Genomic DNA, 21,922 nt, shown 5'->3' with positions numbered 1-21,922 from the left:
GGGGGCTGCCTTGGCTGCAGTGACCATGAGATGGTGGAGTTCAGGATCCTGCGAGGAGGCAGCAGGGCACCAAGTAGGATCGCAACCCTGGACTTGAGGAGAGCAAACTTTGTCCTCTTCAGGGACCTACTTGGAGGAATCCCATGGGTGAGGGCCCTGGAAGGAAGGAGTGTTCAAGAGAGTTGGTTAATATTCAAACATCACTTCCTCCAGGCTCAAGAGCGGTGCATCCCTATGAGTAGGAAGTCAAGCAAAGGAGGTAGGAGACCTGCATGGATGAGCAAGGAGCTCCTGGCAAAACTCAACCAGAAGAAGGAAGTCTACAGAAAGTGGAAAGGGGGACAGGCCACTTGGGATGAATATAGGAATGTTGTCAGAGTATGCAGGGATGCGACGAGGAAGGCTAAGGCCCGTTTGGAATTAAATCTGGCTAGAGATGTCAAGGACAACAAGAAGGGCTTCTTCAAATACATCAGCAGCAAGAGGAAGACTAGGGAAAATGTGGGCCCTTTGCTGAATGGGGTGGGTGTCCTGGTGACGAAGGATGCAGAGAAGGCAGAGTTACTGAATGCCTTCTTTGCTTCAGTCTTTACTGGTCAGGCCAGCCCTCAGGAACCCCAGACCCTGGTGGCAAGAGAGAAAGTCTGGAGAGAGGAAGACTTTCCCTTGGTGGAGGAGGAGTGGGTTAGAGATCATTTAAGCAAACTTGACACCCACAAATCCATGGGCCCTGATGGGATGCACCCACGAGTGCTGAGGGAGCTGGCGGACATTATTGCTAAGCCACTCTCCATCATCTTTGAAAGGTCATGGAGAACAGGAGAGGTGCCCGAGGACTGGAAGAAAGCCAATGTCACCCCAGTCTTTAAAAAGGGCAAGAAGGAGGACCCAGGGAACTACAGGCCAGTCAGCCTCACCTCCATCCCTGGAAAGGTGATGGAGCAGCTCATCCTGGAAGCCATCTCCACGCATGTGGAGGAAAAGAAGGTGATCAGAAGTAGTCAGCATGGCTTCACCAAGGGGAAATCATGCCTAACCAATCTGATAGCCTTCTATGATGGAATGACTGGCTGGGTAGATGAGGGGAGAGCAGTGGATGTTGTCTACCTAGACTTCAGCAAGGCTTTTGACACTGTCTCCCATAGCATCCTCATAGACAAGCTCAGGAAGTGTGGGTTAGATGAGTGGACAGTGAGGTGGATTGAGAACTGGCTGAATGGCAGAGCTCAGAGAGTTGTGCTCAGTGGCACAGAGTCTAGTTGGAGGCCTGTAGCTAGCGGTGTCCCCCAGGGGTCAGTCCTGGGTCCAGTCTTGTTCAACTTCTTCATCAATGACCTGGACGAAGGCACAGAGTGCACCCTCAGCAAGTTTGCTGACGATACAAAACTGGGAGGAGTGGCCGATACGCCAGAGGGCTGTGCTGCCATTCAAAGAGACTTGGACAGGCTGGAGAGGTGGGCAGAGAGGAACCTCATGAAATTCAACAAAGGGAAGTGCAGGGTCCTGCACCTGGGGAGGAATAACCCCATGCAGCAGTACAAGTTGGGGGTTGACCTGCTGGAAAGCAGCTCTGCTGAGAAGGACCTGGGAGTGCTGGTGGACACCAAGTTAAGTATGAGGCAGCAATGTGCCCTTGTGGCCAAGAAGGCCAATGGTATCCTGGGCTGCATCAGAAAGAGTGTTGCCAGCAGGTCGAGGGAGGTGATTCTCCCCCTCTACTCAGCCCTGGTGAGGCCACATCTAGAGTACTGCGTCCAGTTCTGGGCTCCCCAGTACAAGAGGGATGTGGCACTACTGGAGCAAGTCCAGCGAAGGGCCACAAAGATGATTAGGGGACTGGAGCATCTCTCTTATGAGGAAAGGCTGCGAGAGCTGGGCCTGTTTAGCTTGGAGAAGAGAAGGCTGAGAGGAGATCTTATCAATGTGTACAAGTATCTGAAGGGAGGGTGTCGAGAGGATGGGGCCAGACTCTTTTCAGTGGTGACGAGCGACAGGACGCGAGGCAATGGGCACAAACTGAAACACAGACACTTCCATCTTAACATGAGGAAAAACTTTTTCACTGTGAGGGTGACAGAGCACTGGAACAGGTTGCCCCGAGAGGTGGTGGAGTCTCCTTCTCTGGAGATATTCAAAATGCGCCTGGATGCAATCCTGTGCAATGTGCTCTAGGTGACCCTGCTTGAGCAGGGGGGTTGGACTAGATGATCTCCAGAGGTCCCTTCCAACCTCAGTGATTCTGTGATTCTGTGATTCTGTGATCACCTTATCTTAAGAGAGAGAGGATTCTATTAATTCTTAGGAACATAACATGTCTTGAAGTTGTCTTAAGTATAGGCCAAAAATGAAACCACACTTTCAATTATTCATGCTTCTCAGTCTTGAGATGTCTTGGCCTAGAGGGAGATGGGAATTTAATAACTAATGTGGTCTGTGCTGCTTTACATAATCTTGGTGGGGAGAAAAGATGGCTACATGTTTGTTTTGACTTGGAGTATAAACTGGAGTGTGTCCATTCTGACTCTGCTCCACTGACACAATGTAATAACACCAAAAATACATTGGATGCATTATTTTAATACCTTCCGCCCCCAACTCATCTGCACCAAACTGAAGCAAAACAACAGGACTGACTTATATGTAATTTGTTCTTCTCTCATATATAGAGTCAGCATAGTATTATGGTAAGCAACAGGATATCTGTAAATGGTCTCTTTGCTGTTTAATATCTTGCAGATATTACCAGTTCAGTAAGATGAAAACAAATAAAATCCAGCAAGCAAACCTGGAAACAAGTTAGCACAGATTACTGGAGTGTATCTAATTTGTTCTGTACGTAAAGCAGAGGAGTACTTAAAGACACGAAGGTAAAGCAACTTTTATAATATTTCTGCTTGATTTTAGTCATGAGCTGGTGAACTCATGACTGCTATCTGCCTGATACTAAAGGCTGTAGTACCTTTTAGGTTTCTTATTAAGATTATGAAGCGAGATGGATGGACAGCATAAGGAGAAAGAACTTTTTGTCCAAACATCAAACCTATACTTCTTAAAGATGACATTCTTCTAAAGGGTGAAATAAACTGCACTGGCTTGATAATGAGGAGCCTTATTAAGAAGTATCACTAACTATTTTTTCAGAAAATCAACCTGTCTCTTCAGCCTGTAGTTTCTTCACCTCACAAATGAGAATGCTGTGGGAAAGAGTGTCAAAAACCTTATTGAAGACAACCACTGATTTTTCTCATCCATGCAGCCACTGATTTCACCATAGAAGGCAATCAGGCTGGTCAAGCCCTTGGTAAATACATGTTGACTGTTCCAGATTACCTTCTTGTCCTTCCCACATTCGGAAATGGATTGCAAGAGGACATGCTCCCTGAGCTTTCCAGTGACTGAGGTAAGACTTACTAAACTGTAGATCCTTGATTCTCCTCTTTTTGCCTTTCTTAAAGATGAGTTTTAAGTTAGCCCTTTTTTCCAGTCATCAGGGAGTTCTTCTGATTGCCATGATTTTTTGTAACCTTGCAATCTTATCAGCAACCTTCACTGTCTTTCAGTACCTTCAACTTTGAATACATCCAGCCTCTCTAAAGAGCCCCTAACCTGTTGCTCTCCCACTATTTGCTGTCACCTCCTTTCAAAACATGCTGATTTGTGCAGCAGTCTGGAATCAGGCATTGCTTAGGAAGGCTGAGGCAAAAAAGGCATTGAGTATTTTGGCCTTCTCTATATCTATTTTACCCTTTGTGTCATACCTTTTGTGTCACTCGTTATTATTTATTTTTTGGCTCCATCGGGGATGCGATTTTCCTGATTCATGCATAAATGTGCCACAATGCTTTTATACTCTTACATCGTGCCTGTTTTTGTTTCCATTTCCAGTGATTTAGACTGGGCTCATTAAGAACGGTTTTCACAAAATCAGAGCCACAAAAAAGTTTTTCTGGTAAAGCAGAAGAAGCCTGAGTAGTGAAATATTTAAAAGGTATTTGGAAACTATTCATTAAATAGACCTTCCATCATACAGAATATAAATTCCTAATACATGACAGTGAGAGGTGATGATTTATTTGCCCTCCTGAGATCAAATGAGGTAATCAATTTTTATTTCTCTATTAAAAATGCTACCACCAGAGATTTATGCCAAAACTCTTTATAGCCACGTTACTGTCATATTTCTAGATTGCTTATATTTATTTATTCCCCACGTGTGTTTATAAATATACATATACAGATCTAGATATTTGGAACATACCATTTCAAAGGTATATATTTTAGGCATTGAGAAATGTCTTTATTATTGTTGGGCAGAATTTCATAATGAATATATTTTTGCATAATTTCCCAGGTCAGTAAAATCCTCGAAAGCATAACTTAGGGTTTGCAAATGTTATCCTTGATAGTATTTGCAGGAATAGGAACTTTTTGGTTATTTAATTTTGGAATCAACAGTTTTATAAGCTAAAAACAGTGACATAAACACTCATCAAATCTCTGAAACCAGAAAGAAAAACTAAAGCATGAGTCCAGCTTCATAACACATAACAGGGAAATAATGGTTGCTGGCTTCAGCATTTTGCAGTAGCAAATGACCCAAAGCATTGCACACTTTGCTGCATAGCTAGTAATAATGAAAAGCTTACACTAGTTTCTTAGCAAAACTGTTTCTCTAAAACCTGCACATTTCTGCAAATAAAGTTGTGCTAGACTGTACATCAACTTCAGGAGGAAAAATTATAGCATCAGTGAAACAGAAAAAAAACAAAACCAAAAAGGCACCTCCTTCTGAATCCAAAGAAATCAACAGGTATAGTTAGAATGCAGCATACTGCTCTTTTCCAATTCCACATTAATATTTTTTTCTTATCTAAAGCACAGTCTCCTCTCATTCCAAACAAGTAGCTTCAGTTACCTTGATAGCAACTGATGTTCTGTCCAAGAAGTCATCCTTCCTGCAACAGATGAAGAAAAATAGCACAGATTGAATCCTGTCACTCTCAGGGGGAATCTTTTCCTTCCTTCAGCTAATGGGATATTATTGCTCATGAAGAGTGCCACTACACTAAGAGTCTCAGAGTAAGTGCTTCTGTTTACCAGTGGAGCAAGCACTGTACTTTGAGTAACAGGATAATCTTCTTTTAATAGACCAGTTTCCCCTTTCCTACTCTCTCCTTGTTGCTGCAAAGACTAGCATCAGGGATGATAGTTTTTGTTACACAAAGCTTCTCAGTTTATTAGATTTATCCTAAAAATATTGTTCTTCCCAGCAGCCTCAGAAGTGCCAGAAGCTAGCTGGAATTTATGGACTACAATAGAAAGACATTTTGCATTGTGTACCTCAAGATGGCTTGGTGGTTTAGTTGTGCAAAATGTAAAAATGGGCTGCTAGCATAAAATAGATCCCAGAGACGTTTGCAACACCGAGCATAGCTATAACCTTTAGAGAATACAATATGTCTTGATCCTACTTGTTCAGTATCATACTACAGTGTTCTCCTGACATCATTGCAAGACTTCCTTGATTGTTGCAGGGCCAAAAGGTAGTCCAGATTAGTGCATGAATAAAGGCTAAGGGTCTTTTGTCCTCTCTAATCCTTTCCACTACGTACAAGATGATCAAGATGATTTGGGCCCTTGCTCTTGCACTCCTTATGTTATATATGAGAGTATATTTTCTACTGAAGGTTTCAGAATACAAACCAAGTTCTTTGGAGGCTCAAACGTTTTCTCGGTGTTGCATCATTTTTAAATACAGGTACAGAAACTGAGTGATTCATGACTGAGTGCACAAAACCTAATTTGGCCCATTCTTTCATGCACATTTTTCCTTATATAAGCTTCCATATGAAATTCTGCAGTTTCCTCTTCTTTACATTTTTCTGGTCTTCTTCTATAGAAATGGATTAATTATTTGCAGCAAGCTCTTTTACACAAGAATGACAGAAAGTTTAGAATGACAATGATCTTTCTTCTGATTTACTGTGATACATACTTCAAAGCTATTCTTATCGAGAAAGTACTTGCTTAATGAAGTTAGAAATGTGACAAATAAATCTAATTTCAATAAGATGTCATAAAAGTAAGACATATAGACACATACAGAGTTATTACAGGTCAAGCTCCAACTAAGTAATTGTTTTGAGATATCACAAGAAGGTATTTTAACTGTTTGTGCTCCCTCTTCGGAACTGAAATATACATTCATGTGCCCAGTTTGCAGGCTTCAACAAGAATCCAAACATCATCAGCTGTTTCTAGACTTAGTCATAGGGGCAGAAGAAGCAACTGGTTTGAGATTCCATTCAAATCAGGGCTTGTTTAATTTGATATTCATTTGTTCTATACCGAGAGTTAATAACAGAGTGGCTCTGTCCTGGTAAATAATATACAAATGGTTGCACACAGGGCTTTTGTCTTCATCCTCTTTCCCAATAGTCTGAGTTTTGTTAATTTTCTTAGACAGCTTAGAGAAAGATCTTATGAATGGGAAAAATAATGGAAAATGGTCATATTATAGAAAACTGCAAAAGCTTTCAGTATCATGAAATGAATTTTATGATGTGAGTGCTTGCTATGAATTTCCTGGGTCACATGCTTTTGTTTGAACAGGACAAATACTTCAACTGGTCTTATTATAGCACAATCTTTTGTTTCACAATTATCTCTGTATTATGTGCTTAAGGCTTTAATTACATACTGAATTATTAGAAATGGTTGAATTATTTCTGCAAAGATGTTAAGCAAAAATATTGAGGTTTGAATTAAAAGGCAGATTTTGTTTAGATGTAAAAAAAGATTATTTTATTAATAACAGATAATGTGTACCAGGAACTTTTTCTGAAACTGAATATTAATAATACAAATCTTTCTCTTTTGGGAAAAAAGAAAATATGGCTCTCCTTAGCTGGTACACACTCACCAACCAATCGTACCACTGCTTGGGATTTAGTGGTTTTCTGGTGGCTTCAAAAGGTTCAGTCAGGGATCCTGGGTGCTGTACAGACGAACCCGTGGCTGCCCCACACTTCTGCTTTAAGACAGGAGACAGCAGAGGATAACAAGGAAAGAAAGATCAACATAATAGGCAGTAAGTTGAACACAACAGCAGCAACTGTATAAGTCAATTGGATGTTTTTTAAAGACAAAGTAGCATTTTAAGTAAATGTTTGAGGATATCCCATTGCGTAAGTTTACAATGAATCCATCTTGTTCATGAGGGACAAAAGAAAGGAAAACACCAGACCGCAGAGGTGAACAATGAAGCCTGCTGCACAACTGCAGGTGAACAATTGGCACATCCAAGGTAGGAGCTTTTAACTTAAGAACTTGAGCTGAGAATAAGGTAGAATAGATTAGGAAAGGTTTTGGAGAATGCAATTAGGAGAACCAGCAGAGGGAACAATGTGGTAAATGTTGCAAGTCAGAAAAGGATCTTACATGCAGTTTTTGGCTGAATTGATTAAAAACTACAAGAGCAAAGAGTTGCTGAAGGAAGCAAGTAGTAAGAGAGGCTGAAGCACCAGTTCTTATTGCTTAAACAAGACAAGGTCATTAGTGCTTTAGCATGTAGAGACTGAATCTAAATTAAACTGCTGTTGAAAAGCAGGAAATCAGGCAAAACAGTCTCCTACTACTGCTAATGTTTGCTCTTTCAGTTGAGTCACAAGTATAATGACATGCATGTATCTTTAAAATGATAAAAAGCATAATTGATTTTGGTTTATATAATGCAGGTCATAATAGCATCTACAGTCTAATAACAAGAGACTTGTTATGACAAACAGTGTTTTGCACATATCACCTCTGCAGATCCATTCAAGTCAGTGGTGCAGCTGAGTGACAGAATCTGGTCTACTTCTTTTAACTTAAGGAAAATGCAGCAAAAATTTGAAAAGACTTTTAGCTTCCTTGAAAACATTCTGTCTTCCTTAATGGAATGTGTATTATAGAAGTGCAGGCAGACCTTTGTACATGTGATGAAAGCTACTTTTCTTAGTAATAAGATTTTTTTTCCTGAAATTTGATTTCTGGACTTTATTTTCCTTATTCCTTTTGACAGGAGTGAGGTGATTATTTACATCTCACTAACATTTTTATATATGTTTTTTTAGCCAGTGCAGGCTTACTTATGTCTAAAACATACCTGGAGGTTGCAGAATCTACACAAAAATTAATTGAGGCGATGGTCTTCTAAAATTCTGGATCCCCATTTGCAAGTGAAGTAGCATGTGAAGCCTCATTTACAGGCTTGGTAACTTATGGAAGGAAGATTTTTTAGGGCTTTGTCCTGTCTTTGAAGAAACTCATTGAAGCAAATCTAACATTGACCTGAATATGGCAGTGGTTTAGAAACAGTCCTTAGGTATCTTTTAATGCAGTGGTAGCTTTACTGTAGTGAAAAGTTCATTTTGTTTTTTGTATTCCTTTTCATATCATTTTACCTGACATGCATATATCCAATATGTAGCTCTTATCAAGGGACTCTCCTGAAAACAGAATGCAAGCCATGGGTAAGACTTATAAGTTAGGGTAAGGCAAGGCTCCTTTCATCTTTCCTAAGCACTTGAGAAATACATTAATTTCCTTTGTCTACTAAATTCAACTGGCCCACCCTAAACCTGAAACAAATAAGTGCAATTTTTTCAATTGTTCTTCTTATACACATAACCTCTGCAATTTCCTATCTATGACAATATTGATGTTTGACTGTGATGGAAAATGTCACATTTGTTCTGAATATTATGAAAGTTAAACACAAATATGTTGTTTTTATAGGGTTTTGTTCCCCTTTCTTTTAGAAGAAATAGTTTTTCTATCTTCAAGATAGCTTTTGGCTTTGAGGTTCTTTTCACCATGTACTTTGAAATCCTACAGCGGCAGGGTAGAAATGGTGGGCTAGACAAATTGTTTTGTGAGCTAACACAGCTTTGTTGGCTCAAATGGAGCTGCATCATATTAGAGTTGGGTTCAGCTTCTTGCTGTTTTTTCGTAAGAGACCTGTCTCAAATCATGTCTGTTTTTAAATTTTGTGGAACAACTGTGACAATTATAGTATGTGAGACCACAAAAGGAAATAGTGTGTGATGCATAGTAAAAAATATATATTTAAAGCTGTAAAATACTGTAAAAAAAGCTAAACCTGCTGGTTCCTGCTAAGGGAAACTCTGAAAATTCAAGGTAAAATATCAGAGAATCTTCACAGTTTCCGGCATTATCCATAGGATAATTAGAATATAAGAAGTGCCTTTTGTCTCATCTGTTTAAGTTCTGTGGTTCTCAGGGCCACAGTAGCTGAGTATCGTCCAAGAATTCATTAGGCACTAGGTGCTGTCAAAGTCATTCATTCTTTCTCCTATTTCTCCTCCATGGAGAATTACACTAAGAATTTTCTTGATGCAGCCACATGCTACAATGTGTGTTGGCAAAGAAGGAGCTCCTTGCACATAGGAAGCTGAGCTTCTTCACTAGCTCCAGAATCTCCAATAATGGCGTGGGACTCCTGCTTGACACCCCTGTCTGAAAAACATAGTTTGATTTATTCCCCTGGTCAAGTGAGTGAAATGGCCAGATCTTCTGAAGATACTAGGCTGGTCTTGCCATGGACCATTGTTTCCTTTTGCATTGCCCCCCAAAATGTACCGTGAAAATGTTCCCCTTTGTTGCTTTGATTTGTCAATAACTTTTGCAAAAGATGATACAATTCAAAATAGCTGTACTGTTGATAGAAGAAATATTAATTTCTCTAAAGAAGCTTTTCTGCTCAGTTCTAGAAACGTGATGGCAGAGCAGAACTCAGCTGTACTGGTGAAAAGCTATGGGAGTTACAGATTCCCTGCTCTGACTACCTGTTTCTCTCACTTCAAACAACAACATATCATGGAATTTTAGCCTGCTTTTTGTGTAAACAATCTGTATGCAATCACACTGTGTATATTTATCTGTGCTCCCCTGCCTTGTCACCCCAATATCTTTTGAACATTTTCACCATTTTCATCCAGATTATGTAGTGGTTTCAAAGAAAATAAAGTTCTTAGGGTTTTTTTGTTTGTTTGTTTTTTTGTTTGTTTTTTAATAACAGGCTAAACAAAGGACAGGAACTCTCTAGAGGGAAAGAAAAAAAAAACTAGCTGAGCTTAAATATATTTTAAGAAAGCCAGGGAAAGATGATTAATTGTGAAATGATTCCCTAATGTGTAAAGGGATAAGCAGAGATAAAGAAAAGCTCATAAATAAACCAGGAAAGGTCCAGAATATAGTAAGACCACCATGCATGGGAAGTTTGTATAGTGCCTGTATGCAAGGGTAAGAGAAAGGAAGTAAGTGAAGTGAACACATTCGGACTGAGGTGATTTCAATGTCATGGCCTTAACAGGAGAAGCTGAATAAATAGTCAGATGAACTGCACACCGGTATAGCACAGAGCAACTGTGGAAGCTCCTATAGCAACAAAATGATTGCTTGAAGCAATTTAAAATGAAATTGATTGCACAGAAAATAAGTCAGAGTCCCTCTGACTTGTCAGAGGGAAAAATCTACCAATTCCCCTGCATGTCACAAATCAGTTTCATTCTTTTATTGATGCGTATGAAATATGCAGTCTCTTCTGAGGCTAAAACAGTGCTTGCTGAAGGGAGTAAGGGCAGTATTTGGGCTTGAGTATCCAGGCATTAGTGCTGGTGTGCAGGGAGTATTGAGGAAAGTGTGTGTTAACTTATTTACCAGCAAAAAAGTCTTCATGTGAAGCTGCTCTGCCCTAGGAAAAGCTGCTGCTTTGCAACGGGCACACTGTCATCAGAACGAAAATTTTACAACTATGAAATTATGAACAGGAAGGTCTTGGCTAAAAAAATCCACTAGGTCTCAGAATATCTGTGCTTTTTTTCTGGTCTCAGCCTTCTAAGAAAATAATATTTCTCTGGACACTGTTTTTCTACATGAAAATATGGTAATGAGAGGTTCAATGCTGCATTCTTTTAACAAATTCTGTTCTCAAAATGCCCTGAAAGCAAAGTATTATAAGGATTTGAGGTTGGATTAACTAGATTAGATACTGTTTAATTCTAACAGCAAAATTTTTACTAAGCACAAGTACTCTGGAAGTTCAAAAGTTTTAATTAACTTTTAATTAACATCTTATTTCATCTATTTTTACAATGGCATCTATATAACATTTAAGCGGAAGTAAAAGTGACAAGACAGCTAATTTCCATTATTACTTGATGGAGAAACCTCTGTAAATCTAGTAAGTGCCCATTCTTATCCAAATCAAACAAGAGATATGAAACTTCCTCATAATGTGAACCTTCACATTGTCTGGTTTTGAGCCAGTATAAATTCTGAACATTTTTCTTCAATTCTTCTTAGAAGTATGCTTTTCAGTTCAGCTAAACTTTAATCTAAATGGTGATTTCAGTAAAGACAGTGGAATAATACCAGGGACGAATCTGGCTTCATTCAAGAAGTCCTCGAAGAATAATGAATCTGGATCTGCTAAGGCAGATGTCTGAAGTGAATCTTATTCCGTTGATGGCTGAATCTTTATGAAGATGCTTTAACTGTTGCTATCAATGGGTAGGTACAGGTAGGTAGAAAGAATTTTTCTTGGAATTAATGGAGTGGAGCAGTTCTTATGCAAATCAAGTATGGCTCAGTCAGGAATGCACATTAACAATGATTACTGTAAGTCTAGATGGTCCTAAGAGAGATGGAATTCCCTCTTCTCCTTCTCTGTAAAAACAAATGGAAGTAATTTGTTGTCCAAAAGTTTCTTGTATAGGCAGAAAAAGCCACCTTTAAGATAAAAGAAATAACATTCTTTTATGTATTTATAAAGAGCTAAGGCTTATGCATTGGTCTGTTCTGAAGTGCATGGGGGATCTGTGGTGGAAAAGGGAGATTTGAGTCTTTCCAGTACTGTAATGGCCAGTCCATCCTCTAACATGCAGTTAGAACAAATAAATACCCTGGTGAGTAAGACCAAAAATGATTTGAGAAGTAACAGATTTCCTCAGAAATTGAAAAGTAACAAAGTTTGCTTCTGGGATAAAAGTCATGACCTTTGAAAGTCCAAATATTCAAGTCAGCAGAAGAAGCAGAGCTGTACTGGCAGAGGGGAAAGATTGTTGCTCGTAGCACATTGTTGCTAGAACATTATAATCCTACCTTGGGCCCTGAAATAAAAGTGGAAGTAGCTCACTTCATTTGAATAGGTAGTAGTTTGATTGCACATTATCCAATCAAACGAGTCTCTTATTAAATATTTCCAGAAATATGACCTAAATGGGACTTGTTCAGAAATAACTGTCAAAAATTGTTTTTTACACATCAATGTGATATTTTGACTCTCTTATAAGTGTGGTAAAAGGCAAGGAAATCCAGTTCTGTTGCATGAAAGGCGTAGCTCTTGGCTAACCCAGAGTCAGAACAGGCCTTCTCATTCTGCCCCTAACAACTTTTATGTGTGACCCCATATGGATTTAGTTTAACTCAGGTTGTCCGTCTGTGTTCTCCTTTTCTGGAGTAGTTGTAAGGTGTTTATCAGCCAGTGTGTTTCTTTATACAGCATTTAGAAATGTGCAAAGTGCTTTTTTAAAAACAAACTAGCATATTTATTTTCAAACTTTCAGATGAAAATTACAAGGGGCAAAATACAAAACAGAAGCATGAAATGTAAAAGGTGTTTTCGTGCTGGTCTATCAGTAACTGCAAAAAGTATGTTCCTGTTGCTCCTTCTATATCTTAAGAATATATCTTCAAACTGAAATGCTGATTTCACACACATTATACAGAGCCATGTTGTTATGACCAAGTAATTTAAGCTGTAAATAATCTAACTTATTCTGAGCTCCAAAACACTCGCTTATTCCTTAATGGCCAGCAGATCTGAATAAATGCATTTTATTGATCAACTCTTTGTTATTATAGTCCTGCCTGCAGGAATTAAAAAATAGGGGTATTAGAGGAAAAGTACCTTCCAAATAGTTGTGAAGATAGTAGATCTGGTCCTCAGTGGAACAGATTTATGTTTGTAAAATGCTCCCCTTTAGAATGCATCATTTTATTTGTTTTCAAGATGATTAAATTTCTATTTTGTTAAGACTACATGCTGGAAGAATGAAACTGGATTGGGCTTGAAATCCAATATTTATTGAGCTGTGTTGTTCTAATGTGCTTTTTGGTTGTGTTCCATCTGCCCTATACAGAGATGGTAGGTCAAACCATATTGGCTGTACCAATACAGATATTATGTTACGCAGAGCTTCATGCACTTAAATTGATGGATGGGTTTTTAATTAAACCATTCTATAATGATTCACTGGCCTTTGGAAGTTCATACATTATTGAAGCTAAACCAATAATACATAATGCAAATTTCAAGCATAGTTTATAATTCTGTTAGTTTTTCAGGAGCAAAAATACTTTTAATCCAGCCTTCTAGATAATATAGTAATGACTTTGCCTTTTGGAATTAAATATTTCAAAGATTAACTGTTTTTTTCCTTCTCCACTGTTTTCCATATAATGTGTAAACCCAGATGTAGATATTTGTATTGAGAAGTCCAGACCAGTAGGAACGTGTACTTGTACTTGTACTTGTCCTACATCTAAAATTCTATAACTGCCCAAAGAGAAAGTACTTGGTTCCTAACTCTTAGATTTACCTCTGTGGTCATATTATCCTTCAGCTGAAAAGATTTATTTTGTCTGGACTAATTCCAAACAAAACTTCAATTGTGCAGTCTCAACAGATGCTGATATTTTCACAGAAAAATGATTCACTTGCATATGTAGGGAGCAGCTATACCTAGATATAATATATAATTTTATAAATTTGGGAAGAAAGACTCTCTTTTGATGTACTGTATTAGAGCTGACAAATTTTGTGCAAAGCGTAGCTCTCTATCATTCAGGTCAGATCAAAACCATAAATACCATCTGCATTAATATGGGGAAAGAACAGATCTGAAATGTTATTAATCGAGCTGTGATTGAACACACTTATCACTGCCTTTAACTTGATGGAGGGGAGTGGAGGGTAGAAGAACGGAGGGGAAACAAGATGGAGTCTACTGCAGACGTTGTCCCTGGGACACATGCAAAAGTCTGCCTTTTCCATGGGATTCCTAGAAAAGTCCTCAGCTTAATGCAAGTTTGAATTCTGCAAGTGTGAAAGAATTAGCTTTGCTGTGAAATGCATTGCTTGCCAGACTAACCTTAAAAAATTCAGAGAAAACAAAAAACTATGTAAAATATAGGTGCAGAGGAATAAACGATTTAATTTTCTTAATTTAGCTGCAGAACATTTTTAAGTCTGCTGTATGTCACTTTAGCCTTTCAAGGGCTATGATAATAATGTTATTTTTATTCTCTTCCCTCTCCACATCCACTGCTTAAAATATCCCAGCTTGCAGAATCGATTCACACTTTCTGCTTCCTAGAACTTGATAAAAAAGTGTTCGATCTGAGGAAGGTGCCCAGAACCTTGCCTGGCACTGCTTTGTACAGGAATCAGAAGTTCAGTACCAGAGAGAGGATTAGGCAGTAGAATCAATATTCTTGTTCTATTTTGGTCGTATACAAAGAAGTCTAGAATCTTTTAAATGAATGAGAAAGTTTGCAATATGTTTTTGGCACTATCACTGTGTAGTTTTCCTTCTGTGGAAAATAACATCAGCCCTGCACTCTGTGTTCCAGTTAGTGCCTAAAGGGACAATGTCTTCATTTGTTACTTGCAATTTATGGTGTGACTGAGGATGCTTAACCCTTTTAAACAGCTTGAACCCTTTTAAACAACTTGGCCATTTGTTGCTAAAGGTCCCAAAAGTTCTGCTAAGGCTGTTGAAGCTTGATTTATGAGATGTGGAAGGAAAATTAAAAATGAAGCCTGCTATATTATACCTAGAGCAAAGGCACTTCTGTGTAGATTTTCAAAATAACCAAAGGCATATATGATATATACAACATTTTTCTGTCAACAAAATTTAAAAAGTATATTTTAATTTAAATGAGGCCTCAGTTTTTTAAATGGTGAACATTAGGTTATGTATTCCTTTCAGCAGGTTAATTTGACAGAACATGAGACCTATGATGGTGCTTCTAGTGCAAATGCTCCCTAAATGGACTTTGGAACTTGCCAAGGGAGATAAAGAATAGGTCTATGCTTTGAAAGGCCATGTAAAACTGTATGAAATACTTAGAGGCTCTTTTGGGACACAGTGTAATCAGTATGCCTGAAGTACAGGTAAATGCACACTCTTGAACAGCACACAACTAGTTTGAAGAGAGGACAGTAGTCTTCGTCTCAGATCTAACTGTCCGGGATCAGTGTGAACCCATGCTTAATTTCAGATTTCAGACAAAACTTTTGTAAATGATGAGTATACAGCAAAAGTGGTCTACAGTATTGACTTGTTTGACGTTAACAAGATTTTTGCCCCAAACTGTCATAGCCAGGTTGTTGTTCATAAGATATAAATAGATAAATAGTAATCATCTTGACACAGGTAAATTTATATGAACTAACTCCTCAGCTGATGTGAAGACCATGGCTTATTTGATAGGAGAAAGATAAAGTCATTGATAGCTTTTCCTGGATCCCAGGTGGCAACTAAATTCATCATGAGAAGCAAATAGTGATATCTCACAAGGGATGAACAAAAGATGTGAAAGTATGCTTCACATGCACTCTCCCAGCTTAGAATAACCAGCTTTTTGTCATTGCTTTACCTACATGAATAAACCTTTATAGGAATGCAGCAGATCAGATAATCTTGACAGAGTCTATATTAGACATTTTTCACTCTACATTGGATATGTACTTACCAGTAATAGCTCTTCTGCTGAGCATTTCAATCTTCTTCATATAAGGGGTGCATATGCACCCATGCTGATGGGATAATTACATGTAACACTGAAAATGTCCAATTGCTCAAAGGATATTCTTCACTTTTCTGGATCTATGTCCTCCATCTCCATTTAAAGCTTTAGCGTATTGAACTTTGATACAGCCATGTTACATAGCATCTGAATATAACCAATGCCACTTTGGATGCCACATCTTCTACTGTGGAGAAAAATATGTTTTTACTTGTTTCTTTTAATCCACTATTTTGTGGAGTAAAACGTAAAGCCAGCAAAAAGAAAAAGGTTCATCATCTGCTTTTGAATAAAATTCTTATGATTTGTTTGTGCCTTGAAATACCCAATTTCAGATTGGGTAAAACAATTGTCTTAAATAGTTTCTTCCTAAATATCTTGAACTGATTGCAGTAATTTTTAATTTGAGTTGTAATTATTTGTCCTCATCCTTTCCTCATGTCCCTTTTGCCTTTGCAGAGCAAACTATTAAAGCAACTATTTGCAAAATGTGATTCTTGAAATTAAATAATAAGTGGGACGGGAACTAGCCCAAGTCTGCGTAAGCATGGGTCAATGTGTATACACTGCAGCCATGCTGACTGCCTAAGGCAGTAGCAGGATTGTCTGTTCAGCTAGAAGACTGATTATTTTTTTCTTCTCTGTCCTGCATATTTTTGCTGTCTGGCCCTTGCACCAACGCCATGAGCAGCCTGTTATCACAGTGTCCAAAATCAAAACAGCTAAGTTCTGATGTCAGCTCTTTAGCACTATTCAGATATTCTGCCTTCTGAGTTTGTTGCTTCTTCCTATATATGCACACCATTTTAGGAGTTATTGCAAAGATTATGGGGCCCACAAATATCTACCTCCTGTATATAGGACTAAACAATTAGTCAGAAAGACCTTCTATCAGAAAGCCAGTGATGGAAAGGGTTATTTTTCAGCCTTCATATCAGCCCCTTAGGAAGAAATGTTTGGAGTATGTGTGGAATACAGAAGCATGTACTGTGAATAACCCAATATTCTGAAAAGTCTTAACTGGATTACTTTCAGAATGTACCGCAGAAGAAACTGAGGCATGCCAAAACTTCCAGAAATAAAAATCCTGATTTTACAAAAGTTAAAAGTATCTTTGCAGAAGGATGCACTTTCAGACATAGTAGATGAAACTTCACTAAGGAATTCTATTCCAACCACAGCTCAGGCTATACTTTTCTCCAGTGTTCACGACACCTGCATCAGTCTCAATTACTCAGTCACCCTAAGGAATGTAATGTGAACTATAACAGATGGCAGTTTGTCGTTTCATTGAGTCAATAATGTGGACAGTAAATTGCACAATACACTGAGGATTTTTTTAAGCAAAAAAGCATGCAGCAAATAATCTAATAATGGCCTTGCTTCCCATCCAGCAATCTATTAAACGGGTGGTGTAATAAATCTATCATTCTTTTAAAATTTTATTTCATTTCCTGACCTGTACCTCATTAATAAAATGTATGCAAGCATCTAAAAGAAGATTTTATGGATTAAAATATAATTAACTTTCAGCTATGTAAACAATGATTAGATAGCAAAGATAAAAAGGAGTGTTGTGAGGTCTTGTGGTTCGCAGAAGTTAAAATGGGGAACGAGTGGCTTCTGTGTTTGTAAGTTTACAGTCAATTTTCAAATCTTTTGGCTCCAGTTGCCTCACCTGCACACAAGGATAGTGCTCAGTATTTTTGCTCTGTGCTGCTGCAGGTAAATCTCCACATTTAGCACACAGATGGTCCAAGTTTTCACTGTGAGAACTGCACTTTTTTCACTGTAGCTATTTGTTGTTCAGAAGAAAAATGTGGTTCACAAAATGCAAAACAGATGAAATCTCTGTAGCAGTGTAACCAGTCTAATAGCTCTCCATATATGCTACAAAGGTTTGTATATTAGCACCGTACAATGCATAAATTATTAAGAATAATATTGGAAGCCTTTGATATAGAAATATGAAGTGAGTGTCTTGAGACCAGTGCTTCATTTCTCTTTTAAATGTCTATGATACATAGATAATTTGAAAATAAATTAGTGCTTTCTCATCTTGCTTTCTACAGCTGGTAGGAAAGGGCAGCTGATAGTGGTTTTTTTGCATAAAGATCAAGAATGGTTTTAGAAAAAAAAATTACCATCTTGTAATCAAGATAAGTTTGGTGGCTCTGGTGCTTTCTTAATAAAACAGGGTAGTTGCATCAAAGTGACTTTATAATTTGAATGGCTCAGTTATCCACTTATTCTCTTCTTCGTAAACTGCCTCCACAACAGCAGCAAGAACCATGCGACGCTGAGGGCTCCTGGCTGCTGCAGCAGCTGTGATAAAGCAGGACCTTGGGAACCAGCATGGCTTACCTACACCGGGGGTGGCTTGAGGTAAGGGAAAAAACAGTGTTACAGTACAGAAATTAGAGGCCTGATTTTCAACATTCAATTGAACGTGACTAGCCAGACTGTCTTCCAGATTTTTTAGGTCTGACTGAGGCAAAACTGAGTTGTGTTAGAGAGAAGGATATCTTGGGAGGAACTCACTGTATGTCAAAAGCTTCTAAATGTTCAGCTAATCAGTCTTAGTCAATAAGGCTGTAGTTTTTAAAAGCTGCCATTTTGTAATCAAGTGTACTCTAAGCAAACTTTTTTATTTTTGTGAAAAATCTTTAGAAAGAAAGCATAACAGCATGTTTCATTTCAGAACAGCAGAGTTATACACTAAATCTATATTAACAGTTTAATTTTGCTATGGAAATCAAATGAATATTTGGGGGAAAATGTCTTTGCCGGTCGTCAGTTTTTGTTCTTATTAAAGTCTCTTCCATACTTTAATTTAGTAAAGTTTTCTAAAACATTGTTTAGATATTACAAACCTAAATGTTGTGTTATTTTTTCCCCCACTTTTTCTTTCTTTCTTTTGGCTGAAACTACTCAATCACCTCCAGCTGCATTTTTGGCAGGTAGCTTATTTGTCTAGAGATTTTTCTCTTGCTCTTTAGGTACCCCATACACACACATACACCCAGACATATGCGCACACACAGTCACCTCAAGGTAATCAGTCATTCAGTCTGCTGTATCCTAAAGCCTTTTGCCCCAAATCCTGTGGCCCGAGTGGGCCTGAGTGGGCTGCAGATTCTGGGCAAAAAGCTTTCTGGCTGCAAAAATAAATTGGGTTATTGCATATGGCATTCACTCGAAGTTGATTCCAGTATAGTAATAAGAAAATCTAGGAGTCTAATTCCTGTTTCACAGATTAATAATAGCTGCTTTATTTATTTTCTATTAGTCTTAAACCAATCTGTAATCATAAATGGCTTACTGTAGTGCAGCATTCACTGGTCTACAGTTCAAGGAAAGATGAATGTCATGTAACTTGGAATAATTTAGCAAGATTGAAATTTTTATTGAGAGAGAAACTCTCCCATGAGAGAGAGTTTTGACTGCAGAACCTATTCTCCCTGGAGACATACTCATGTGACTAATCTTGTTTCCAAGGGATAATGTTCAGAAAAACTTTTAATGCAATTATGAAAAGATGTAACAACTATTTTGCAGTTCCTGTTACTACTGTAATGTCAACTTCGCTTATATCAAAACAAGTTGGTAACTATAATAAAGATTTTGGAATAAACAAAAGTGTTTTCCTACCTATTGTAAGGAGACACAGGAATAAATGAGGAGACAGATTAAGCCCCAGTGATATGAACTATCTGGCTTAGCTCTGATATCTGTCCCAAATTGTGATTCCGTGGTGGAGACCAGGAATAGACCAATTGATGGAACTGAATTATAAAATCAAGTTATATTCTGCAGGTGTCAACTCCAGAAGTAATAAAAATCATCTGATTTAAGTTATTATCTTAAGAACAGCATAAAATTGCCTCTATGCTTGTTTGAAGTTACATTTTGTGAAAAGAGAGAATTTGCACCACTTGCATGGTTAGTTTAGGCTTCCTTTAGGAGCCTGAGTTACGCTCCAAGTTTCCTCAGATTGGCTTGCTACGTATTCATGGGAGTATCTCACGGCTGTGTCATTTTAATCCACGTATCCTTTGGCTGAATGAGCACATAACTGAGTGTCCTCCGCCCTGAGTGACTGCAGCGTTGCTCCTGGCTGCCCCTGCACAGCTCCTCCGGCTGGCGGCGCCGCGCTGCCTGTGTGCAGCAGCCACCAGCAGGGCTCGGTGCATGCCCGTGTATTTGGGTGCTCTGCTGCCTGTCCCTGGCTCCCGCCCCTCGCATGAGTCTAGTCAGCGTAAACAGACCTGGCCTAACATTGGTTCTAACAGAAGCAGATTTTTTAATGGGCACAGGTTTTATTCACACTCTGTTCTTCCAGGGAACTGCTGTTTCACGTGGCCATATTGAATGTAATTAAATGAGAGCCTTCCTGTATCTGCTGGTCAGAACTTTGTTGCCTTTTATAGGGTGGAATTGGTCCTCCAACTGGGACATCCATCACTAGCCATTCACAGACGGTCTGCTGTAACTCATGTGGGAAAATGTACTCTTTCAAAGCAATAGCTGAATTTTTCCCGCTCCTGCTTTTAATTTATAAATGGCTGGAGATTTATAACCGGGAAGTTTTAATAGGCATAGACCATGCTGGTATTGTTACCTAAGAGTTTTATTATATAGTGATACTTAAAACCCAGGGTGAATAGTTGCATTTTGTAGTATTTTCAAATCAGTCTGAATAGCTACTGCTGATCTTCACATAGGCATTGTACTTGTATTCACCTAAATCCCAACTGTTTTTAGATCATTTAACAATGGGGACAGTAGCTAAAAACATTTACTTCCATAAATCTGTTGGTTGACAACAGATTGTTAGAGACAAAGAGAAGACTGCTCCTTTGTGCTCACCCATGTTTGCTGACTGTCTTTTTCTGACTGTTACTATCTCACTGGGGCTTTGCTGGAGCAAGTAGGTTATGTAGTCTGTTAGTATTATCATAATTTGATGGGGAATCTTATACTCTGTCTCACTCTTGGAGGATTTTTCTTAAAGGATTTCAACATTTGTCTTTTGTGTTTCTTCAGCAGGCATTTTTGTTAATAACAGTACAGAAAAAAACATTAACATGCACCAGGAAAGAGAAGAACAGGCGAGATGAAAGAGTTGCTAAAGATAATGCAAAAAGAAGTGAGCATCACTCTATATATAAGCACTCATTCCTAAAAACCCAATTATTTCTTCAACAGCCACCACCATGGGTAAATGCAGCAAAGGAATGGTCAGTGATTAGCAAATACAACATAAAATAAACAGCTAGAATTTCTTTAGCAAGTGAACTAAAAGCTATTATATCCGCCCAGGTGCAGTGACTTCAGAAATAATATCTTAACACAGCACTGCAGAAAGTGGCCTTACAGTTACAATTAGTCTTTTGCATCTTACTGGAATGCTTAGCAACAAAGCAGCGTATGTGGGGGATAGCAAATGTTTTCTGTCTTAACAAATACTAGATGAAAATCAGATTGCAAGATAAAATGGCTTCCAAAGGTATTGGTCCTCTGATGTGGTGACTGTGTTAGATTACTGTCAAAATCTCAGTTGTTCTCAAATGAATACCACCAGAATACTAATCAGATTTGTTCTCTAATTTGAATTTACCCCAGCTCTCACTTATATATGAATAAACGTTGTCTAAATATGATTGCTAATGAACTGCAATTCTTGTGCGGTTTGTATGAAATTGATACCATACATTTCAGCAGCAGAAAACAAGTGATTTGAATCAATTATCAGTCTTTATAATTAACACAAAATTCACATGCAGATGTGGATTTCATGAGAAGTGGTTATCTCTCTCGCATTAATAGTAATGAACAATATGTGCCAGAGAAATTTGTTGCACTTCCACAGTGCATGTACTGTGGATGTCATTCTTTCTTCCTTACCAGAGGCATTCTGGAAAGTTTTGGAGTAGAAAATACTCATATTCATAAGTTTCTAATTGCTTGGGCACAAATTTCCAGAGTCCCACATTATAAGAAAGCAACTTTTTTCTTTTAAACTTCGAAATAATCTCTTAAA

The 21,922-nt window shown here is 38.3% G+C and overlaps 1 long non-coding RNA gene across 2 annotated transcripts in view; it reads left to right on the top strand.

The window, feature by feature from the left end:
• Window positions 1-2,743: 2,743 nt before the first annotated feature.
• Window positions 2,744-21,922, top strand: part of LOC136993495 (uncharacterized) — a 32,820-nt gene continuing 13,641 nt past the window's right edge. The window contains exons 1-3 of one of the 2 annotated variants that reach the window (XR_010885825.1): window positions 2,744-2,867; window positions 3,257-3,400; window positions 18,160-18,264. This is a non-coding gene — a long non-coding RNA (uncharacterized lncRNA). Of the gene's footprint in view, window positions 2,868-3,141; window positions 3,401-18,159; window positions 18,265-21,922 lie in introns of both variants that reach the window. The other variant, XR_010885824.1, reaches the window with a different exon arrangement.

Source organism: Apteryx mantelli, chromosome 16 (genome assembly GCF_036417845.1).
Source record: "Apteryx mantelli isolate bAptMan1 chromosome 16, bAptMan1.hap1, whole genome shotgun sequence".
In the NCBI taxonomy this organism is placed as follows: domain Eukaryota; kingdom Metazoa; phylum Chordata; class Aves; order Apterygiformes; family Apterygidae; genus Apteryx; species Apteryx mantelli.
This window is presented reverse-complemented; position numbering and strand designations above follow the sequence as displayed.